Source organism: Mus caroli, unplaced genomic scaffold (genome assembly GCF_978045245.1).
Source record: "Mus caroli unplaced genomic scaffold, Mus_caroli_1 scaffold_11, whole genome shotgun sequence".
Lineage (NCBI taxonomy): Eukaryota > Metazoa > Chordata > Mammalia > Rodentia > Muridae > Mus > Mus caroli.
Window position 1 is genome coordinate 85,550,596 of NW_028227266.1, and position 10,904 is coordinate 85,561,499.

At 43.5% G+C, this 10,904-nt stretch overlaps 1 pseudogene; it reads left to right on the top strand.

The window, feature by feature from the left end:
* Positions 1-8,902: 8,902 nt before the first annotated feature.
* Positions 8,903-9,027, top strand: LOC147002083 (small nucleolar RNA SNORA17; annotated as a pseudogene).
* Positions 9,028-10,904: the final 1,877 nt, after the last annotated feature.

Consider the following 10,904-nt stretch of genomic DNA (forward strand, 5'->3'; position numbering starts at 1 on the left):
GCCGAGCCGCCGTTCGAGGAGGCGGGGGCGGGGCGCCGGCCAGGCTGGCGAGCGCCGAGCGAGAGACCTGGGCCCCGACGGGTGAGGGGCGGGCCGCCTCGCTTCCTCCGCTCGTCCACTGTCCTCCCCTAACCCCAACGTCCTGAGTGCCAGCCATGCCCCCGGGGCCTGATGCAGGAGGGGGATCAACTTTGACCCAGAAAGTCCAGGCCTCGATGGCACTGGGCGAGAGGGCGACTCCCCGCCTGTTTCTGAATAGTATTGGAGGGGAGGGGAATTTCTTTTGAACGCGATAAGAGGAGAGGTGTTAAGAGTGCCCGGGTCCAGTGATCAGACCTATTGAGCTTAAGAAGGATTTCCCTGAGCGTTCTGGAAACCAAGATGTTCATTTTTGCAAGACTATATGGTTTCTTCTTTGATGAAAGAGAGTCAGAATAAAAGGTCTTCCAGTATTCAAACCCTGTGGTTGCATTATTGATATTTATACTTAAAGATTCAAGGACTGGAGACGTAAGTCCCATGCCACTCAGGGATGTCTGATTAAAACAGAACAGAACAATCAAGCAGCCTTCAGACACCAAAGCCTTTTCTTTTTAGTGTAATCGCATTGCCAGATTCTATGGTATTCGCCTAAACACTGAAGAATGGTTATATATTGCCTAGATACCTGTGAAATGTTTTCTAATTATTTTACTTGACCCTACCAGTACAATGATAGCTTTTAGGCTATGCGTGAATTCAGAAGTTTCTTTGGCCTGGTTTTCAAATTATCTAGACTCAGTTATTTTATAGAAGGCATTATATTAGCATTGCACAGTTCTTCAAAAACATTTCTTGTACTTAACATGACACCTTTCATTGTGAGTTTTACAACCCATAAATAATTTACCTCATAACATCTGAGAAAGAGGTGTTCTTTACAAAACTCCCTCTCCTAAATTATATGAGGCGCATTGCAATTATAATGCTTCGTGTGAGTCAAAAACAGTTTAACAGCAGACCTGGAAGATAGAAATTTCCAGGAGAAACCAATTCCAACAGTTTTAGTAGAATGAAGCTTTTATGACTTAAATTTAGAGATGTTGCTTGTCCGTTGCTGTGGGACTTAAGGTCTATAGCAAGGATCGCCAATATAGAACAAGCCCAAAGAGCATGTGACCTCTCCCTCCAAGCCAACATTTCAGGAACTCCAGGACCTGTAAAGCTGCTTGCTTCCTTTTCCTGTCTGTTTACTTGTTCTCTGACAGCGCCAGTCATCTTGGATGGTGAGCAGCCCAAGGAGCTATTTTGTATAGTCATACACACTTCCAAAAAAAAAAAAAAAAGTCTAAAAAGAACCTATTTCCCAAATATTGACTAGAACACAAACGTTTCAGTCTTTTTAATCATTTGTAGAATTAGATTTTATTGCCAAGAACACAGAAAAACAAGTATATAGATTAAAAACAATCAACCTCCTTTGCTTTCATTACCTTGTAAGAAACTGGGGTTTCAATGTCACCCTGTAAATGATTGATCATGTAAAGAATGTTAAAAGCAGGCAGTGGTGGAGCACACCTTAAATTCCAGCAGTTGGGAGGCAGAGGCAGGCAGATTTCTGAGTTCTCTGAGTTCAAGGCCAGCCTGGTCTACAAAGTGAGTTCCAGGACAGCCAGGGCTACACAGAGAAATCCTGTCTCGAAAAAACAAAAACAAAAAAACGGGAGGAGGTGCTAAAGAGTTCAGCAGTTAAAAACACTTGATGCTCTGCTGCAGAGGACCCAAGTCCAGTTCCCCAGGCCCAATCGGTATGGCTTACAACTACCTGTACATCTAGCTCCAGGGGATCTGACGCCCTCTTTTGGCTTCCTCAGAAACTGGAGTGCACACACACACACACACACACACACACACACAGAGAGAGAGAAAGAGAGAGAGAGAGAGAGAGAGAGAGAGAGAGAGAGAGATAAACACTTATATGCAGAAAGTAAATCTTGAAGAACAAAAGGCATGTTGAAATAGAGGCTAGAGATGTGGCTCCTTGGGAAAGCACTTGTTTTAAGCATGAGTGAGCTTCTTGGTTTGACCTCCAGTACTGAATACAGACCATATACTAACCTTCAGACAGGGTTACAAGCACATGAACGTTAGCTTGAAAGGGTGGTCAATATACAAGAAAAGATACAGATACACATCAGCTAAACTGTGGAAAAGAATAGAGTGTATTTCAGCAATTAGCAAGACTCTTTCTTTTGTTTGTTTGTTTTGTGGCAGCAATTGGCAATAGTCTGTTTGTTTGTTTGTTTGTTTGTTTTGTGGCAGCAATTAGAAATAGTCTGTTTGTTTGTTTTGTGGTTTTTGTTTGGTTGGTTGGTTGTTTGGTTGATTGGTTGGTAGGTTTAGTTTTTGTTTTTCCAACATAGGGTTTCCTCTATGTAGCCCTGGCTGTACTAGAACTCTCTGAAAACCAGACTGGCCTCAAACTCAGAGATCTGCCTGCCTCTGCCCCCCAAGTGCTAGGATTAAAGACACATATCACTGGCCAGCTATTTAATTATTAAATATGCTTTTAATAATTTTAACACAATATTTTCTATCTAAGTACTTAAAATATCTCTGGTGGAAGCATTGTTAGGGGTAACTAAAAAATCCCACCAATAATGCCTCACTTTGCTTTGTGTACACACAACACATATACATGTGTTGTGTGTGTGTATAACTTGCCCCCCACTGAGGCAGCCCTAGAAATATTCCATCAACATGGAATGGGAAACTACTGGTTCAGATATGTAAATAGCTGACATGCTTGTACAAAATGCATTAAAACTGTTAGTTCAGAATCCAAACTCTGCAATCAGATTTCCTTGGCTTATTCTAGCTTATTCATCCCCAACTCTTTTGTGCCCTACCTGTCTCCCTTGGGATGACTTACTTTCCTCAATAATAAGAACTATGCATTTGTCAACTGAAAATAAACCAGGCAGTTGCTTTAGTTGCCTAATCTCTCTTCTCTTCTCTTCTCTTCTCTTCTCTTCTCTTCTCTTCTCTTCTCTTCTCTTCTCTTCTCTCTCTCTCTCTCTCTCTCTCTCTCTCTCAAATCAAAGGAAAGTGGGAACACAGTGGTGTATATGCGTCATGTCCCTCCCCACCCCAACCCCTCCAACCCCACTGCTGTATTATGTATGTATATGAAGCTCAATATGTAGTTGCGTTTCCCTCTTTTGGGTTGGCAGATTGGGAGTGGAACAGAGGGGCCCTGGAAAAAACTGCCTTCATGATCATGGTATTTCCCCTGCCAGGTAAGTCTTTACTCTAACTTTTAAAAAGAAAACATCATCTGCCACTGCAAAAGGAAAATGAATTTGGGTGTTATGTATGTTTTCTTTGTTTCCCCAATAGAGCAATCTCCCTGAGTAGCCCCAGTTGGCCTGGATTTGTGACTCTTCTGCCTCCACCTCTCAAGTATTGGGATTACAGGTGTATACCACCATGCCTGGCTTCTAAATATGTTTTAAGAATACCAATTTTACTTACAGTTTTAGGAGTTAGAGCGCTTCATGTTATAAAGCAGGATTAACTGACTTAGTAAGGTTAAATATTAACCTTGCATAATTAATAATACTATGCTCAATTCTTCTGTTTGTATTAAATTCTCTCTTAGAATAAACTAAGTGGTTTTGGGAAAATGGCATCCTAATTTTTTAATTGGGGGAGAAAGGTGCTTGGAAAAGATCTGGGAAACGTTATTTTGGTTTGGTTTGGTTTGGTTTGGTTTGGTTTGGTTTGGTTTGGTTTGGTTTGGTTTGGCCTGGCTTGGTTTTACCAGATATCACCTAGCTTCTCCAGCATGTAATTTATCTATCTAGGTCTAAGGTCATCTATCTATGAACTGTATGCTAAAGTTTGCCTTTCTCGTTGCCTTCTCTAGGTTGAAGAGCATGAGAGCTGTTGTATCTACAGGAATGAGAAAGTATGTCTCTCTTCTGTAGGGAAGAGTGGTAAAGCACACAAGAGTATCCCAATAGCAAACAGAACACACTTTATCGCCATGTAACAAGGTTTAGACAGCAGTCCTCCCATGCTCTCCTGTGGTTTCTGTGCATGTCTAATTGGAGAATGGCCTGGCATCTTTATGCTGGCCCCAGGTTTCTCACACGGCTACAGTGAGAGTGGTTGGCAGGCCTGTGCAGTCTCAGCTACTCAGAAGGCAGGACTGCTTCAAGCAGGAGTTATCAGGCCAACCCAAGGATCATAGTAAGAAAGAGCTTCTTTTGAGAAAGAGAGGAAAGAAGAGAGAAGAGGAGGAGGGGGAAATCAGAAGGAGTTGGGTCCAGTCTGGGTTTGGAAAAGCATATCTTGATGGCAGGTGGGACCTGTCCTATTAGATACATGCGTATACCCTATTTATCTCTGCATCTGTCTTCAGAGAGTCTCAGGGTCCTTTTGTACATGGCTCCTCCGTATGGGTTGTTCTGTACATTATTGGTCCTCAAGCACTAACATATAATTGAAATGGAACCTGGCCTGTATTCAAGAAGAGCAGGTATTCCAGAGCGCAGGCTAGACAGTGCTTGCTCCCAGGATGGCCTAGCCTTGGCAGCCACAGATTCTTTCTTAACTCAAACTGTCACAGAAAGCCACCCCAATGAGAGGGAACTCAAATTTGCATTGTAAGATGAGTGTGTTTATTGGGGAAGCTATTGAAACTGCTTCAAAAACACTATCCTCCATTCAGAACTATGAAGCGCTCTTTAACTGTTCCCGTCACTGGCTCACTTAACACATGTAGTGACTGGTGTGCTGGCCATATATCACAGACAAGAATATAACATGTGTGTAAGTGAACTAGTTGAGAAGAGTGCAGCTCCATAAAGTGATTTCAAGAGTACACATATCAGGCTGGTGACATGCCAGAGTTCATGAGGACCTGAGTCAATTCCTGAAAGCCAGGCTCAGAGCATGCACTTGTAATCCCAGCACTAAGACAGCAGAAATGAATGAACCTCCTGGGTTCCCTGGACATCTTCTCTTAACAAGGTGGGTAGCTCCTGAAGAACAACATACGAGGTGACCTCTGTTCTTCACACTTTTACACGTGTATGCATATGAACACTCGCACACCAAGTATATTATCATTTTTCAGATTGAGACTTAAACCCTTACGGTTCTCTTCAGAATATCTGTTGCCATAGTTACTACTGATAACTGTGACTAGGAGGAGGTTTCAAAGTGCCTTCCAAATTGCGTTCATTGTGGATTAGTTAAGATATGTTTTCTTTAAGTATTTTTTGAAAAGTAGGAATCTCTTAAGAATATGTTAAGACTCAGCCACCATATTAAATGAACCATTGCACACTGCTCTGCGATATGCCTTAAGTATCATAGTTAGATTACTAAATTATGCTAGTTTTATATACGGTTAACAAGAAACCATGAAAGAATTGCATATTTGAAACAAAAGATGTCTGGGGAACCATGCATGACCTAGTTGTGACAACAGTATAATAATTAACAGTATTAAAAGTAATGCCAGAGCCAGGCGTGGTGGCGCACACCTTTGATCCCAGCACTTGGGAGGCAGAGGCAGGCGGATTTCTGAGTTCGAGGCCAGCCTGGTCTACAGAGTAAGTTCCCTACAGAGTAAGAAACCCTGTCTGGAAAAAAAAAAACCAAAGAAAGAAAACAAACAAACAAACAAAAAAAGTAATGCCAGAAACTGAATAATAGGTGGAGAACTTTTTTTTTAATTTAGAAAAATATGCCCCAAGAATTTTAACAGTATATTTCATTTTATAATTCTTCGATGTTTAAGGCTCACATGAAAGGTATACGTTATTTTATATGCAGGAAAAACATCTGTAACATACTTGGTACTGGAGATTTGATCAATGTATTCTTCTGTAAGGTTTTAGGGACCACAGCCCTGTCTTTCTCGTTTCTGAGATGGTTGAGGTTGTGGCTCCACAGTAGGTTTCATCAGCATCGTGGGTAATGAAAACTCCTGACAGCTTGGCTGCAGGCATTAAACCCAGGCACATAAAGTTAACCTAAGATGGACTGGATACATTTCATAATGGCTTTCTGTGCCAAATACCTGTAAGGAGAACCACCCTGCTCTCCTTACTGTGAAGTAGTAACTAGATTAAAAACAAACACAAATGATCTCAAGATAAAAAAAAAAATTGAAGCTAAAGAACGTTGTAAAAATGTTAAACTTTTCAAAATAAATAATATAGATCAAACTTACCATTTAACCTTGACTCATCTAAGAAACAGATTATCATGTGGCTTAATTAATTAACATGCAACTGACTTTCAAATACAACAGGATGTTCATCTCTAAGTAATCATTATGTTTAGATTTTTAATTCTCGGTATCTCTGTATTCTGAATATTTTAAAACATTAGAGAAATCCCACATATGATTTACTTTCAAATCAAGGTTTCAAAAAACACAAAAACTTACTAAAGTTTTAGAATTTCTTCTTGGAACAAGAAACAAATTATTATCTTTAAACTGGCACTCTTTCTTTATCATACTGTTGACTTATTTGCCTTTTTATTTCAAGAATTTTTTTTGTCTTAATAATCAGAAAAAAAATTCATGGACAGAAGAGTCTTATTAAATTACTTTATTTGGTTTGAATAATCTTAATAGGCAGAATGTTTTCTCTTTTGGAAGCCAACTCATAACATAAACTTCATTAACTCAGAGCCCAGGGGTTATGTCTAGTGGTTAGCATCCGGGGGCCTACAGAAATAGAAGTAAGCCAGGATTTAGTACCAGCTCCTCCTCTGTAATGCCACCGAAAGCTGGCTTAGCTCTCCAGTGCAGTCCTAAGCAGGCTCTGCGGCATGACTGACTGCAGAGCTCCAGACCTGCTGGCTTCTGGCAGGGACCTTGTGTTGAAGAAAGTTGTCCTGGGAAAGTTATACAAGAAATTCATTCATGGTAGATGGAGACCTGAAAGACTGCACGTAGGCCAGAGCAGAAATGTGGAGTGTTAACCTAAGTTTTATCATAGTGAAAACCACAGGGTCAAGCTATTCCTTTGAAGACAAACTTTTTGAAGTGAAACTTAGAAAATCTTTAGACAGGGACAAAAAAAAAGTTAACTTTAATTGGTAAGAAAGTTATTAAGTTACTTTGTGGTTTTGAAATAACCAGGCTTGGGTCCTTGTTTTCCCCAAGAATTCATTTAATCTTTCGAGACTTCCAAAGAAGCCTGGAATTTAAACAGATAGAGAAGTCTTTATGTGTAATTGTTTACAGCCAGCCTATTTATACTGAGATTTGAAGATATGTATTCTTTGTCTGATGCCAGAAAAACCGGAGTGGGTCATACCTACCCTGAGCTCCCTCCCTCTCCTCCCCTTCTAAACCGCACCCAGCAGGCTGTTTACCTTCCCTGGCTAATGGTGAGGGGAAGTTCCCAGTGCATTTCCCTCCCTCAGCATGGAAGCTGCTCTGTCACACAGATAATGAGGATAAAGAGGCTGAGAGGACAGAGCCCCATGTGACAGAGCCCCACCTCACCTCCATGGCCTTACAGTGACAGGAACTGAGTTTTATCTCTTCTCTACTCACTGGCCTCTCAGCTCTTTCCTTTCTTTACTTTTAGCACATAACCCTGATACAAGGGGCAGTGTGTGTGTGTGTGTGTGTGTGTGTGTGTGTGTGTGTGTGTGTGTGTGTTTAGAAACAAAAGACTGCCGGGCGTGGTGGCGCACGCACGCCTTTAATCCCAGCACTTGGGAGGCAGAGGCAGGCGGATTTCTGAGTTCGAGGCCAGCCTGGTCTACAGAGTGAGTTCCAGGACAGCCATGGCTACACAGAGAAACCCTGTCTCGAAAAACAAACAAACAAAAACAAAAAATAATTAATTAATCTTAATTAATTAAAAATAAAAGTTTTACAGGTCAAATCCTACAGACTTTAATTCGTACTTTCCTCATTCATATTCTCCCTCCCTACCTACAGAGAAACTGATAGGTAATTATTTTAAACTAAATGTTTCTTTACCGGTATCAAGTTACCTGGACATAATTATACATAGTTTTTGTGAAAATCTTACTATAATACCTGTTGAACTCAAAAAGCAAAAGTAGACCCTTACTGTACTGGCTGGTTTTGTGTGTCAGCTTGACACAGGCTGGAGTTACCACAGAGAAAGGAGCCTCCCTTGAGGAAATGCCTCCATGAGATCTAGCTATAAGGCATTTTCTCAATTAGTGATCAAGGGTAGGAGGGCTCTTTGTGGGTGGTACCATCCCTGGGCTGGTAGTCCTGGGTTCTATAAGAAACCAAGCTGAGCAAGCCAGGGGAAGCAAGCCAGTAAGTAGCATCCCTCCATGGCTCTGCATCAGCTCCTGCTTCCTGACCTGCTTGAGTTCCAGTCCTGACTTCCTTTGGTGATGAATAGCATTGTGGAAGTGTAAGCTGAATAAACCCTTTCCTCCCCAACTTGCTTCTTGGCTATGATGCTTTGTGCAGGAATACAAACTCTAAGACTTTTTTTTTTTAAGTAGACCGACACAGACAAAAAAGTAAAAGGAAATAAATAATTAAGGCACACAGCTTTCATAGAGGTTTCTGGGGAACTGAAGATCCATACAAAGGGACCATATAGTACTGGAGTTCCCACCCTTAATGGTCCTCTCTCTGCATGTACCCTGCTCCAGGGCTTCTCCCCTCTGTGACGATAATGCCTACCTATTTTTCTAGAATTCAATGCTTTTAAACCTCAAACACACTGTCAAGGTCTTTCTCTCCTCAGTGACACAGTTTAGTTGGATTTAATTTCCTTTTGTTTCTTAGTTCTGCTAAACTTTTAGAGCCTACAATTTCATACAGCAGGAAGAACCCTCAGCTATGCCACAAATTGAAATCTCCCCAGAGATTCCCTTTAGGAATAGGTAAACAACTGCACCTAGAGGCTTTGCAGGAAGAGGCTGCTATGCCACGAGTGTCAGTAGGCGACTGAGAGGAAGACTATGTCTAGCTAGGTGTTCGAACTTGTAAACACCAGAATGATCACTAGCTGCCTTAGTTAGGGTTTTACTGTTGTGAACAGACACCATGACCAAGACAACTCTTATAAAGGACAACATTTAATTGGGGCTGGCTGACAGGTTCAGAGGTTCAGTCCATTATCAAGGCAGGAGCATGGCAGCATCCAGGCAGGCATGGTGCAGGAGGAGCTCAGAGTTCTACATCTTGTTCTGAAGGCAAACAGGAGAAGACTGGCTTCCAGGGAGCTAGGATGAGAGTCTTAAAGCCCATGCCCACAAAGATACATTTCTTTCAACAAAGCCACACCTTCTAATAGAGCCACTTCCTTGGCCAACCATATTCAAACTGCCATAGCAGCCGAACCTTTAGTGAAAAAAAAGCAAGCCTGAGATGACCGCCAGACCAATGCCGGGGACCCAACAGGGAGCTAGCCTGGGACGACTACCACTGTCTATTCAGGTTCTGGGCTGGAGTGAGCCTGAGACAGGCAGGCCCATACAGAAGCAAGCTGGAGGGGCCCAGACAAGGAATTAGCCTGAGATGACTACAAGTCTGGCATCGCATAAGCCTGGGAGAGTGGGTCATGCCTAAGATGACCCCTGCCCAGTGCCATAATGCACAAGCTGGGCATAACACTCTTGGGATCATTCCTGAGATGACCACAGACACTCAGAGACCCTGGGTACCACCAAGAGGAGCAATTCTAAGTGGTAGGGAAATGGAAGAGAAAGAGAAACAGAAGGATGTGGACACAATGAAGAGAGGCAGAACTGGGTAGTGAGGAACAGCCTGATGTGAGTAGTTGGTGATGCCACCTGGGAACATGGCGGGGTCCTGGCCTGTGCTGCCACTGGGGACATGTCTAGCTAGGTACATGGTCCTGGGACAGCATCAGGGTATGTTACTACCGAAGACCAGGCAGATATCCCTGCTCTGAGCCACTGCCTGGGAACATGTTATATCTGAGTGCTGTGCCCAACTGACCCTATCCTCACCTGGTCATCATGGGAGAGCTGGCCCCAGGGGGCTTAAGAGCAGGAGAGTTGACCCTGGCCCTAGCCAACTGTAATACTTGAGAGAATGGCCCAGCACATTGCAGAAGTTTCAGGTAAGTCAGCCCCAGGAAGATGAGCAGGAGAGCTGGCCCTGCCACTCATCTCCTATGTGGTGGCACAGACCAGAGAGATACCCTCCTCCCCACTTGCACCTTTGGCAGGCAGGAGACCTGGCCCTGGGGTTGTGAGAGCAGGAGAGCTGGCCTTACCCCTTACTCGCTGTAGTACTCAAGAGAGCAAGTAAGCAGGCCCCAAGGCATGAGCAGGGGAGAACTGGCCCCATCACTTGTTGCTGTGCAGTGACATGGGTGAAGGGGTGATACTCCCCCTTGTCCTACATCAGGCAGGAGAGCTGGTCCCAAGGGGCCATGAGAACAGGAGACCTGGCCCTGTTCCTACCTACTGCAGCACTTGGGAGAGCAGGACCCGCACCTTGCATGGGCAACACAGTAGAGCTTAAACATGTAGAGCCCTGAACATGGGGCTTGCAGGTGAGCTGGCCTCAAGGCCATGAGCACAGGAAAACCAGCCATGCTTCTTGAGTGCCATGAGAAGGCTGAGATGAGGAAGAGATGCCCTCCTCCCCTCCCTTGTCCCTTGCCACCTATGTCAGGTAGGAGAGCTGGCTCTGGGACCATGAAAGTGGGAGAACTGGCCCTGTCCACCTCATCTTGGCATCAAGGTAGAACTGGCCCTGGTTGCAGGGGTTGCTGGTGAGCTGGCCCCAAGGGTGTGAGAGTGAGAGAGCAGGCAGGCTGACCAGCTCAGAAACCTCTCAGTCAAACCCAGGGCTTTGACTTGGGCCACATCAACATCTATTCCATCAATGAACTGTTGGATTGCATGAAGGGACTAGT